Source organism: Miscanthus floridulus, chromosome 8 (assembly GCF_019320115.1).
Source record: "Miscanthus floridulus cultivar M001 chromosome 8, ASM1932011v1, whole genome shotgun sequence".
Classification (NCBI taxonomy): domain Eukaryota; kingdom Viridiplantae; phylum Streptophyta; class Magnoliopsida; order Poales; family Poaceae; genus Miscanthus; species Miscanthus floridulus.
Window position 1 is genome coordinate 103,164,160 of NC_089587.1, and position 14,351 is coordinate 103,178,510.

The 14,351-nt window shown below is 45.2% G+C and overlaps 2 pseudogenes; both read right to left on the reverse strand.

The window, feature by feature from the left end:
* Positions 1-13,748: 13,748 nt before the first annotated feature.
* LOC136478914 (small nucleolar RNA snoR2/U65) lies at positions 13,749-13,829 on the reverse strand (annotated as a pseudogene).
* Positions 13,830-13,926: 97 nt separating this feature from the next.
* On the reverse strand, positions 13,927-14,067 carry LOC136478872 (small nucleolar RNA Z112; annotated as a pseudogene).
* Between the last annotated feature and the right edge of the window lie 284 nt (positions 14,068-14,351).

Sequence of the window (14,351 nt, forward strand, 5' to 3'; positions counted from 1 at the left end):
CAAACCTTTACAAGACCCTTCCAAAATGGTATATACTTCGATCCCTTTGTCCCAAATGTAAGACATAATTTGACTTGCTATAGTCCTGAAGATCACACAAGGTTTAACCGCTAATTCTCTTATAATATAGTAATTCATAGTAACAAAAGTTTGCTCACTAGAAATTTTTTCTAGTATGATGCCCTAGCAAGCAGCCGAGGCTGCTGCCACTGCTACCGTCCCCCACCTCCACCACCGCTGGTTCCCTTCCTTCCCCTCCGGCAACTCGCCGGAGGTCGGAGGGAGTGGAGATCCATCTCTCTAATAAGTTTTCTAGTAGATCGAGGTCTTTAGGTTATGGTTTCTTCATGCCAAGTTTCTTGGTATTGGGGATTTGTCTCCTCCTTCCCGGCGACGGCGAGTGGGTAGGGTGGATTTGGTTTCTCCATGGCGATCTGATGAAGATGAGGGCGACAACTATGCCGCCAGCAACTTCCTCGGCATGACGACATGAAGACTTAGGTTTCTGAATAGCGACATCAAGGCGATGATGATGTTGCCGCCATAGAATAATTTTCTTCGGTCTCTTCTCCATTTTGTTGTGGTTAGATCTGATCATGATGAAAGGCTAGTGAGAATAAGTCTGCCCCTCAAGCTAATTATTGGCATTGAGTTGGGAAGATTCGGATCAGTTTTCCTTATTCTTCGGTGGCAGAAGGAAGAAGAAGGAAGATATAAGAAAGAAGTTTCTCAACTCCGCCTACAAGAATATTGGTCGTCGTTCATTGGGCATCTGTTCTCAGGTCTTTTGCCAAGTGTTTACATGTGCGGTCATCCATACGAATCGTCATACAGATTTGGGATTAAGATTTAAAGCTATACAAAGCGTGGGTACAATGTATATGAAGAACAGTTTCTGGGTATATGTATTGTATTCTGGGGTGCTTGTAAGATTGTGATGTACTTGGCTATAACTTAATATAATTCTTCTTCGTCTAAAAAAGGCAAATATTTCTAAATACAAATCCATTGTAACCACTTTTCAATATAATTTTCCATATGATTAAATTAATTGTTGATTAAATGCATAAAGTTTAAGTTTTGTGATACATGATTTATATTTTGGGATAGAGAGAGTAGTGTGTATTGTCCCACTTTGCTTCTTTAAAAATCAATGCATATATTTTTCATATTATGGGGCACCGTTTATAATCAATTTGTTACCAAAAAACACATGGTGGAACTTCAATCACAACTGCTCTCAAAGTGTCGATACAAAACTTGCTAGATACGTTTATAAATGATGCATCATGCATGTCGTCCATTCGTCCGCCACCCCACCGGGCGTCTTCGCCTCCACTCTTGTGGACTGCGCCACTGACGGGGTTGAGCATCCTGTGAAAGACACGAGGAAGAGAAAGTCAACTGGTAACTGATCTGGTAACTGATTTGTATATAGGAATGCCTTCACGTAGATGAGACCAAGGAAAGTCAAACGTGCCTCGCGTGACGAGACTATGTGTACGCGACATGCCCGATCTCTAATAGATACATATAGATAGAAGATAGAATATAAAAAGCTCAGATGGTGTTCAGTTTTTCGGCTGCTGGCCTGCATGCATGTCACAAATCTTTAAAAAAGTTTATTAATACTATTCTACTAGAGGAATAAGGCTGCCTTTATATCTAAGAAAAAGAGAACGAGGGATATAAAGCTGTGCATGCATGAGTTAGTGACATGCCAAAACTGATAGGTGGGTACATGTTAGTTGATTAGAGATATAAGATAGAATCGAATCCTATGGATATACGCTTCCTTTGCGACCGCACATATACACAATTGTGTACAGATGGGACAGAAAGTATGTTCCAACATAAGACATTGCGTAAGTAACTAGAGATATAAAGTGGTGTGTGCAATAATAAAATATTTCATATGAGAGAGAGAGATAGAAAGAGACAGAGAGGGAGCACAAAACCGATCCTAAGACTGTCTCCAACAACACGTACCCAAATCGAGACCCATTCACCGATTTAGGTCACGCACAGTAGCCCGAGTCCGGCACCCAGAACAGGTCTCCTTCAACAGCGTATGCAAAAGTAGCGATCCCCCGCCGCGACCTGCACCGTAAGCACGCACGCGAGCACGCAGGAGCCTCCGCCGGCAAGCACAAGCACGCGCGAGCACGCAGGAGCCTCCGCCGGCAAGCACGAGCACGCAGGAGCACGCTGGCCATCACGAGCACGCAACCTCCGCCGGCAAGCATGAGCACGCTGGCAAGCACTAGCAGCAGACGAGCAATGGCGGGCAAGCACAAGCACACCGGCCTTCACGTGCACGCCGGCAAGCACGAGCACGAGCAAGCCAGCAAGCACGACCTCCGCCAACCTTCTTCTCCAGCTCGCAGGAGCCCAAATCGAGCCTTCCGGCGCCCGAATCAAGCTTCCCCGCCTCCGAATCGACTTTCCCCACTGCCGAATCGAGCTTTCCCGTCCCCAAATCGAGCTCTTCTCCACCACTCGCGCCAGCCGCCAGGTGCCTTCCATGGCGGACAGTGGGGACAGTGGCAGCGCTCGACGCGGGCGGCGGCGGCCGCGCACGCGCGCGCGCCCTCGCGCGGGTGAGTCACGGGGTTAGGCCTGGGCACCAGCGCTTCCTCCGACGCGGCGGCGAGCGGGCCACCTCGGCGGTGCGGAGGCGTGCGCGGGTGAGAGGCGGAGGCGTGCGCGGGCGTGCCACCATCGGAGATTTGCGTAGCGAGGAGAGAGGCGACGCTTTTTTGCGTTTCCTTTGCGCCAGTAGCCAAAATGCGTCGTATGAATGGGTGATCCGTTGGAGCCGGTAATCTGATAGGCAAAGCACTGTGCGAGACTTACTTTTGGATTTGGGTAGCTTTGTTGGAGTCAGTCTAATGTATTTGTTTTTGACGAATCGATCGTAATGTATTAGACAAAAAAAAATTGCACATCGTTTTGTTCTCGGGGAGCACACCGAATAGTATCATATAAGATTGCCAATTTTAACAGTGGAGTTATGCATTAATTCTCAGAAACAATGGCAATGGACGAGGAAAGCCAGGTTTAGACATTGAGCTAAAATTATGTTGCATTGTTATTCTGATTAAATTTTTTCTCCTAATGAAACACACGTCGACGGACGTGTTCGCAAAAAAAAAAATTATTCTAGGTAAATTTTGGCAATAAAATCACAGATCTCACAACTTGTGCCACCTCATTTTGATTTCGTTATAATGAGGGGTGTTAGAGACACAGTACCTCTGAAACGTAGATCAGGGGATAAACATCTTACTTAGATGGATAAACTGATTCCTCTATTTCGCCCTGGCGTAGTTGCGCCGCAGCCGCGTGAACGCCGGTGTCGTGGGAGCTCGGCGCGATGTAGTCCAGCCTAATGGTAGCGATGCAGAGGCGACGGTGACGCGAGGTGCCACGGTCCGGTGGTGACGGCGAAGTCAGTGGGTCTTCTCGTCGCTGGCAGCACCCTCTTTAGATTGGGTTAGGTTTAGCTGTTGGTGGGTCACGACGGCTCAGGTCAACCTCGTGGTTAGAGTCATGGTCCCCACCTCTCTTTATAGTGTTGTGCGATGGGGGCCCACCAACCATGGAATGGTTGAACACCCCCGATCAGGCCGTTGATCCAAGGGCCCAATTGACCGTTGGGCCAATTGGTGGAGATCAAACTAACATTCTCCTCCTTGATCTCACCTTAGATCTTTCAATTTCATATCATTTACTTTTATTCATTCCATTACAGATTAGCGCATAGAGCATGTTTCATCGTCACGGTCAATTGCCGATAGATTTAACAACTACAACAGACCACTCTGTTCTGAAATATATACTTAACTTTGGGCCTTCTTTTATCTAAGAATTATAGACTTTCCCTTAAACCTATGCCGGCTACATGTTCTCTGAATACGTTGGGTGGTAAACCTTTTGTAAGTGGATCCACGAGCATCTTTTCGGTACTTATATGCTCAAGACTTATGACATGATCTCAGAATTTATCTTTCACAACATAATACTTTATGTCAATGTGTTTGGCAGCACCACTTGACTTATTGTTGTGAGCATACTGTACTGCCGGATTATTATCACAGTATAACTTAAGTGGTCTATAGATGTCGTCAACCACCTTCAAACTGGGTATGAACTTCTTTAGCCAGTTCACATGCCCCGTTGCCTCATAACACGCTACAAACTCAGCATATATTGTGGACGATGTAGTGACGGTTTGTTTTGAGCTTTTTCATGAAATAGCTCCCTCTGCGAGAGTGAATACATATCTAGACGTGGATTTTCTATCATCTCCCGTATAATCAGAATCTGAATATCCCACTATATAGAGTGAATATGATCTTCTATACGTCATCATGAGGCTTTTCGTTCCTTGCAAACAACACAAGACTTTCTTTACTAATTTTTAGTGTTCTGTTCTAGAATTACTCTAGAATCTACCAAGTACCTCGGTAATAAATGCTAAGTCAGGACGCGTACATATTTGAGCATATTGCAAGCTTCCAACAGTTGAAGCATATGGAACCATTTTCATTTGATCGATCTCATACTAATTCCTGGGGCATTGAAAATCCCCATATCTGTCGCCCTTGGCTATAGGAGCATGTGAGGGACTACATTTGTGCATACTATATTTCTTTAGAACTTTTTTTAAGTATGCTTTTTGTGATAGTCCTAATACCCCTTTACTTCTATCTCGGTGAATCTCGATCCCTAGAATGAACGAAGCTTTATCAAGATCTTTCATATCAAAATTTGAGGACAAAAACTTCTTTGTCTCAAATAGTAGACTGACATCACTACTAGCAAGTAAGATATCATCCACATATAGGACAAGAAAGATAAACTTCTCATTATTAAACTTTACAAAGATACAATTGTCCTCTACATTCTCTTTAAACCCAAAATTCCTTATTGTCTGATCAAACTTCAAGTACCACTGTCTTGAAGCATGTTTTAATCGATAAATAGATTTCTTTAGGCGATATCCCATTCGTTCTTTTTCTTCCATGACAAAATCTTTCAGTTGTGCCATTAAACATTTTCCTCCAAGTCCTCGTTGAGAAATGCTGTCTTTACATCTATCTGATGTAATTCTAAATCGTAATGTGTCACTAATACCATTATGATTCTGAAGAAATCCTTACATAAGACTGGAGAAAAGGTCTCATTGTAATCAATTCATTCTCTTTGCGTAAAGCCTTTTGCCACAAGTCGCGCTTTATATCTCTCTATATTCTCTCGAGAGTCAAGTTTTGTTTTGTAGACCCCTTTATAGCCTACTATTTTGGCTCCTTTAGAAATTATTTTCAAATTCCAAACTTTATTGGCATTCATAGATTTCATTTCATCTTCAATGGCCTCAAGCCACTTTGATGAATGATCACTTCTCATGACTTCTTCAAATGAGGTGGGATCATACTCCATTTAAAATTTCTCAGTGTTGTATACTTCATAGTCAGTAGGAATAGTTGATTTTCTAACTCTTTAAGACCTTCTAGGGGCCTCCATATTTGGCACATGTTCTGTTTGAGGGTGTTGTTGCTCCCCCTCATGTGTGGCAATAGGTTCTACGGGATCCTAAAGAACAGGTTCCTCATCGTCATTCATTGTTGCCACAGGCTGAATAATAATAGGTGCTAGCACCACAGTATCTTGCACTGTCGGTGCAACAACAGCAGGTAGTGAGAAAAATAGCTCATGAATCATCGGAGTGGGCGCATACACCCGCTTCTCTTCAAGGTCAATTTCTCGAGCTACCATGCCCCCCTCATCATTTCATCCTCTAGAAAGACAGTGTGTCTCGTTTCCACAAATTTTATATGTCTGTCTAGACAGTAAAAACGAAAACCTTTTGACTTTTCTAGGTAGCCAATGAAATGGCAACTTACTGTTTTGGGATCTAGCTTTCTAATGTTTGGGTTAAATACTTTAGCCTCAGTAGGACTCCTCCACACACGTAAGAGGTTTAGTGAGGGTACTCTTCCTATCTACAATTCATATGGTGTTTTGGGCACCGACTTACTTGGTACTCTATTGAGAATATGAATGGCGGTTTTTAACGCCTCCATCCACATGCTCAACGGTAAGGTGGAGTAACTTATCATACTGCGTACCATATCCATCAGGGTACGATTGCGTCTTTTAGCTACTCCATTCTGCTGAGGTTCTTCCAGTGTAGAATACTGGGCTACTATGCCATTCTCCTATAAGAACCTTGTAAAAGGTCCAGGAACTTGGCCATATGGGGTATGCCGACCATAGTACTCCCTTCATGGTTGGACCTGACTATCTTAATCTTTAAATTATGTTGATTTTCAACTTCTGCCTTAAATATCTTAAATTTATCCAATGCTTCTGTTCTTTCTTTGATTGGATAAATGTAGCCATAACGGGAGTAATCATCGGTGAATGTTATGAACGAATCATAACCATCCACACTCTTTACAGGAAACGGACCACAGATGTCTGTGTGAATAATCTATAAAATTCCTGTGCATCGTTTGACATCTTTCTTAAATTTCTTTACATACTTTCCTTTTATGCATTCTCTGCATTGTTCTAAATCTAAGAACTCTAATGGAGGAAGAATATCATTCTTAACTAGTCTTTCTATTCTCCCCCTCGAAATATGGTCTAAATGACAGTACCATAATTTCGATGACGTATCGTGAGCTCTCTTTCGTTTTCTGTTTACATCCGCAGATGAGGATGCATTCTCATTATCGCATGCAATGTTCCCATCATTGCATATACTACATTCACATCATCACATAGTGATAACAAATAAAGCTTATTTTGTAAGATAGCAAGACTAACACATGTATTATTAAATGTTATCTTACATTTGCCATTTTTAGAGTACCTCTCTGTCACCAGCTGCTTTATCAGCTGGATAGCATATGTCTTTGAAGAGCCAATGAACTGACTCTTTATTTTATCGTGGTACTCGGTAACCGTGTCATACTCTGGAATTGAGCCCACAATTGCAGGCTCAATCGTGTTCTTTATCACAACCAAACATTTTTTGTTGGCAGTGACCCACTTTCTATGCTCAAGATCATAGGACATCTTTTGTGATTCAAAATCCCTCTCTCTAGTTGCCCAAGCAGCATCAGCCTCATTTGTCTCCCTCACCGATGCCACAGGCTCAGTGGAACACGGTGAGTTGACTACCCAGTTCACCTCAGCCAAGATGAAGGCTAGGTCAATCTTTTTTCTTTCACTCCGTGTAGTTGTCACCTTTGAGAGTAGAGATCTCTTTGATACAACCCATCAAGTTGTATCCGCCTGGCAACACAATTCATATAGAGTGAGAACCTAAATAATAACAACAATTGCATGCCTTGATTTCAACGTTGGTCATAATTAAAACATACAACTGTTTATACATTAAATCTACATCACCGTTGGGCAGAAATAGAAATAATGCATAAAATCATTAAAATTACGATATTATTATTAACAACGTTGGTCAAAAAATAACAACATCATAATCATGTCAAAATATCTTTTTTTTCTAATTAAATATCACGTTGGTTCAAAATAACTGGAGAATAAACTATTTCTTTAGCAGCGGAAACATGAAAAATTCATTATCTATTTTTCAGAAGCATTAAACTTTTCTCAAATATTCTCTGAAAAATTATCCGGTTGGTTCAAATTTTAACAGAGATATTAAACTAGATAAAATTCATCAAAAACTGCTTCTAAAAATTAAATAAAACAAAAACGAAAAACATTACTGTGCAATTTGGACCGAAATTCTTGGCGCAGCCCAGCTATGAAAATCAGCCTGCTTCTGTTAGGCTCTCGCGTGCGCTGCGCCTTCCCAGACCGCAACCTGGGCCTAGGCCGGCAAAGCCGCGCGCCACGCGTGCCCGCCTAGGCCAAAAGTTGGCACGTTCACTGTCAGCCGTTCATCTGCATCGGACGGTCGAGCACGCGCATCGGTCGAACAAAACCCTAGCGCGGCGGCCTCCCCGAAACCCTATCTCATTTCGACTCCCTCCATCTCCTCTCTCAGCGCAACGACTCTGAGCGCAGCAGCAGCGAGCGACCGGGCGAGAGCAAGCGGTGATGGCGCCGTCACCGGTCCCCTCACCGGCATGCGCGCTCCCCAACGGGTGAGCATGCCACCGTCGAGCGGTCTGGGGAGTGGTGCCCTGATCCCCACACGCGCTGTGGTGAGTAGCTTGCGAAACCCTAGATCTGACCCGGTCGCATCTCCTTCTCTCTCTCAGCCTCGTGAGAGACCAAGCGAAGACGAGAGCTCAAGGCGGACACGACGCAGGGGATGGCGGCTCCGCCGTGGCACCCCTTGCCGGCACACGCGTGCGGCCAGAGCCGTGCGCGGCACCATCGAGCGGCACCACGGTGGTGCCCTTTGGCCCGAGCCTGAGGCGGATATCGTGTGTGGCGCTTCTCCCGCCCCGGCGGCTGGGGTTGACTTCCCGCGCGGCGTCCATGCGATGGCCGACGATGGAGATGGAGCGGGCGGACCCTAGGTAGGAGCTTATTCCCCTTGTTCGAATCGCTCTCTTCCCCTTCCTCGTCGCGAGTTAGGGTTAGGGTTTCGTTAGGGTTCGGATTAACCCAATTCGGTTTTTCTCTCGGTTTTGATTCGAGATCGGCGAGATAAGCCCCTTCCCCTCTTCCCCTTCTTCTCTTTTGGATCTTGTTTCTTTTCTTTTCGGAGTTGAACCGATTTGGGGTTAGGGTTAGGGTTCATCTTCCCCGATGAGTTTGGGTTCGGTTGAACCCTTTGCATTTCTGTTTCTTCCCCCTGATTTGGGTTGGGGTTTCAATCCGAACCGGATCGAACCCTCTGTTACTCTTCGATTTCTTTTCAATTCTCTACCCCATACTAGATCTACACACTGCTAACCCGGCTCTGATATCAATGTTAGAGACACAGTACCTCTGAAACGTAGATCAGGGGATAAACATCTTACTTAGATGGAGAAACTGATTCCTCTACTTCGCTCTGGCGCAGTTGCGCCGCAGCCGTGTGGACGCCGGTGTCGTGGGAGCTCGGCGCGATGGAGTCCAGCATAGTGGCGGCGACGCAGAGGCGACGGTGACGCGGTCCGGTGGTGACGCAAAGTCAGTGGGTCTTCTCGTCGCTGGCAGCACCCTCTTTAGATCGAGTTAGGTTTAGCTATTGGTGGATCACGGCGGCTCAGGTCAACCTCGTGGTTAGAGCCCTGGTCTCCACCTCTCTTTATAGTGTTGTGCGACGGGGGCCCACCAACCATGGAATGGTTGGACGCCCCTGATCAGGGTGTTGATCCAAGGTGGAGATCAAACTAACAAGGGGCGGAGCCAAAGAAAATCCGTATTAGGGAGCCAGATAGTTATATCATGGTTCTAAAAAATTTAAATATATAGTATTATTATTTGTATGGTAAAAATTCTATCTACACTATGTTGATGTAGCATAGTGGAGGGCTTGTCCATTCTCAGGCGCCCCTCCCTGTCTCTACTCCTGCCTGGCCTAATATAAATACAAGGTCCATTCCTTATTAGCCCCTTCTCTTCTCGTCAGTCCACTGTTGTTCCTCATCAGTCATCATCTCGCAAAAAAAAAAAAAAGTCATCAACCAACAAGCCTTAATGCTGAACGACTCGAACGCTGCGTTCCCAAACAGGACACTGGCCTTAGTCGTCGACAGCGATGCAAGGTTTCTTAGATTGGCTAGCTTGATGCTTTCTCTCCTAAACTTCCGAGGTATTGTGGCCTTCTTCTCCCATGTTTTCCGCAAATTCAGATATGCACTTCTAGGGTACTTGTGCGATTCGTGTTTGGTTGGAAATGTTTTTTTGGAACAAGATCCGCATACCGTTGTGTTCTGTGTGATCCAGCTCGTTGGGTATGTTTGAGAGCAAAATATGTTTTGCGCATGCAGAATGATCACGTTTTCATCCAGATCTGCTTTACTAGTTTACTTTCATGTCTGAGCTTGCTATATCTCAATGCTTCCGTGAGGTCTAAAAGAGGAAGATGTTTCCTTTAACATGTATGGATGGAAGTTCTTAGCAGTGCTATGTGATGCTGCTCTAATATTCTATTCATTGGTTGTTCATGTTTTCTTCTAGGATATGAAGGTAGATCACGTTTTATTAGACCAAGTTTCTTATGATACTCCTTAGCATGATCTTCCTTGTTGACCCAAGGAAAGTTTTTTTATGAAATTCAAATCAAAATCACGCGGGATCGCTCTTCGCGCTAATTTTCTTAAATATTTTACTGTTACCTTTTAAAGAAAATTATTTTTTATAAAATTCAATTCAAAATCACGCGCGATTGCTCTTCACACCAATTTTCTTAAATATTTTACCGTTACCTTTTCAAGAAAATTACTTTTTTTATGAAATTCAAATCAAAATTGCACGGGATTGCTCTTCGTGCCAATTTTCTTAAATATTTTACCGTTACCTTTTCAAGAAAAATTACTTATGTACTATTGTAGTTTTCATTATTACAGTTTAGTCGTATCTGCTGTTTTTGTGCCTACTCCAACTTTTATTCAATACAATCTTTTCTTTGTCGAGCATAATTACACTCCCTAACTTATTTGTAGGCTATTCTTGTTTTCTTCTAGGATATGAAGGTAGACCACATTTTAGATCAAGTTTCCTACCATACCCTTACCTGTTTTTGGGGGTGGGGTGGGGTGGAGGGTGGTGGGAGGGGGTGGTGGGTGAGAAGACATGATCATTGTTGTTTTTCGAAGGGAAGTTTTTGATGAGATTCAAATCAAATTGAACATGATCGCTCCTTTGTGCCAATTTTTAAAAATATTTTATTGTTACCTTTTCAAGAAATTACTTAGCTACTATTGTAGTTTTTACCACACTTTGAATCTGCTATTTTTTCCCAATATTATCTTCTCTACGTCGAGCATGATTACACTTCCTAACTAATTTGTGGGTTTTCCATGTTTTCTTCTAGTATATATATGAAGGTAGATCACATTTAGACCAATGTCACCATGCCCCTTAGTTTTTTAGGGTGTGTGGGTGTGTGTGTGTGTGTGTGTGGGGGGGGGGGGGGGGGGGGGGGTGGCGCTGGACAAAAGGTTGTTCACCCAAGGGAAGTTTTCTACGAAATTCAAATCATCAAATCACACGCAATGACTCCTTCATGCCATCATTACTACCTATCGAAGGAAAATACTTACCTACTGTTGTAGGTTTTACTGCAGTTTAGTTGAATCTGCTGTCGACCTCTAGCTGTGGAGCGCGATCTGTGGCTTCGACTTCCGTGGAATCAAAGACGCCGACGTTGTCTTCATCGATGCTTTGAGAGCCGCAATCTGTGGCTTCGACTTCCGTGGAATCGTGGAGCGCTATCTGTTCACCCCAGTCATCTACTGTAAGCACTGTACGCACCGTGCGTTGCATGAGGATCGATCGATCATGCAGCGAAACAAGAACAAGATATTCATTTTACTTGTGTGGAATGCAGTCTTCTCTTTCGATTACAAGGTCGCCGGCGGCGTGGCTGAGGCTCTGCGATGCACTGTTTGGGCTGCTACGTACGTGATCAAGAAGCCCCTCGACGCCGGCGACCTCTGCAGGCTGTGGAGGATCATCCAGTGGTCCAAGGTTTTGTTGCGGCGCGGGGAAAACACATTGCCGTGGCTGGAATGGCCTCGCGGCAACCAAGCGCTCCCCGCCACCATCGAAGCACTTTTGCCCAGCTCCTCTACCTTTGAAGACCAAGGGGAGGAGGAGGACGACGGCTGCGACCTTTTCAAGGTGGCGAGGGCAGGAAGAGGCAGTAGGAGTTAGCTAGGTGATAGCCACGACGGCGGCTCCTCCGGCCGTGTCTCCTCTGGCCGCGGCGGCGCTGCAGGTTCACTTGAAAGTAAACCTTTATTTTGATTCTTATATTAATGAGTTACCACATAATAAGCTACTTTAATCATGCATCTCTCCCTTCTTGTCCCTTGTCCCTTCACAGTAGGAGGCCAGCCAACAAGCAGGAGACTGGCGGAGCAAATGAACGCGACAGAAGGGCAGGAGAGCGATGTCGACGACGTGGTTCCTAGCCACCAACAGGTGCCATTTTCTTCCAAAATTATCGTTTTGTCCATTCGTACCTGCATATTTCCTTTTCCTACCATATTTTGTTCGATCTCAAACTTGACGAGTAACTACTATATAAGTACCATATATAGTCACTGGCTTGCCAAAATTTCTTATAGCATATATATACTTTATTTAATTTATTTGGTAATTTCAACATTTATTTCGTACTCAAGTGTATTCATGTACTATATATCTTCCATTTGTAGCCGGCACGGCAGAACCGACGAGGAGTCCAGGCCACAGATGTCCAGAACCAGCAGCACGGCCGCTCTCTGTTCATGCAGGCATGCAGCCCGTCCCCCAGATGCTCAGCGTGCCACACAACAACCCCATGATCTCTGGGGACGCTGCCGGGCCGAGCAGCAGCAATGCCACAGCCTTCGCCGGCGCCAGCTACATCTCTGCCACAGCACTGCTGCCAGCGTACCAATCACCAGCACGAGCAAGAGCAACATCACCGGCACCGCAAGTGATACGCAAGGGCCTGGACTGCCTCCGGTGCATCAGCAACAGCCCGTGGCCCTCTATGACTTCGGCAACATGGTCGCACCCCCGGCGGCGGCAGTACCAACCATGGCCGCCACCAGTGGACACCAGCCGCCACCGCAGTTCACCCTCAACAGCCTGCAGCAGCAGGACATGTTTGCGCCGCGGAGGCAAGGCGGCTGGATGGGGCGTCGTCGTGAGACCGGACCCACCATGCTTTCCTTCCAGCAGCCACCGGCCGCTGATCCTTTCAGGTCTATGGCTGGTGGTGACGCAACCTTTGGAGCTTCACATAGAGGTGCTACAGATGCAGGAGCGTACAGGGACGCTGCTGCCACGGCACACCTTCAGTCCCCGAGCGTTGGTGCTCAACCAGCTGATAGCTTTGATGATGTGCGCCGAGCCATGATGGAGATGAACGACGCGTTCCCGAGGTCCTACTATGCCAACTGCAGTGCTGAAGCACTCATGGCCCCGGCCACAGACGAGTTAGCAGCTATGCAAGCAGCACTCGGCAGCGGCAACTGCAGCAACAACAACGCTAGATCATTCACGGCGATGGATATGAATGGCAGCAATAGTGCATCATTCATGGCGCCTCAGGATCCTGCAGTGTCAACTGGGAATCAGGTGGAGCTGGGAGCACCGGACATCTATGGATCACTAGTGGAGTCTCCAGGGCCTAGTGCAATGTTGAATGGGAATGGTGACATGGCAGCAATGTTTCCTTCTGACCAGTACGATGAGAACGCCATGTTCTCTCTGGATGCTCTTTGGAATTTCGACGACGACGTCCCAATGCACCCCGAAGGCCAGCAGGTTGCTGCAGCTGATAGCACCAACGCTACAGGAATCATGTCAAATGGCGGGGAAAGTGGTGGTTTGGGACCGAACTGGAACATGGGAGCTGCTGCTGACGACGGTGTTGATATGTTGGAAGAGTATTTAGTGGACCACAATGCGTCTGATTTCCTGCTCCCGCAAGACAAGAACAATGGCCACCAGTAGTTGGTGGTGCAGCGATGACCAGTAACCTAAGAGAGTATTAGTATAGTGCCCATGCTAACGCTACGGACTATATTAAGTCAAAAGTTAATTCTATAATAATATTGGTCTCGCGCCGTGCTAACGCTAGTAGTGTGCCATGCTAATGTTGAAACAACTTTGTTTCGACCTAATCATAGCATCTCTAGTCAATGCCATGGCTAACAGAAGCGTGGCATTAGGCCCAAAATTTTATTTCATTGCAGTTTTTTTTTGTCTGTAGCATATCATTACAGTTCATAAACTAAAAGACGTTGAATAAGTTAACAGGCCATTATTATAACCCCTCAGGGACCCGATTTAAATCACACCATAGCTGAATTAAACAACTACAGATGGGGCTCCATCCCAGATCAGACCAGAGGTTTACATTGTCAAACGGCACTTCCTATCGGTAGGTCTTGAGATCCCCATTATTGGGACTACAACTGCGTCTATATAATCAGATTAAACTAACATGAGTACATGACCAAAACAGAAAATGTATAATACGTAGTCACATAAGCCACAGCAAGTCAGACAATTTTTGGCATTAGTAATTTGACGGTAATTCTAGATTGGCCTTGGATCAAGTGTTGGATTATGCATTAGGATATATTTTTTTTAACAAAATACTCTCTCCGTTCCTTAATATAAGCCATATAGTTTTTAGCACCAATATTAACGCACGGCTTGGGGAAGGATGTGAGACCGAAGAAAAAAAGGAA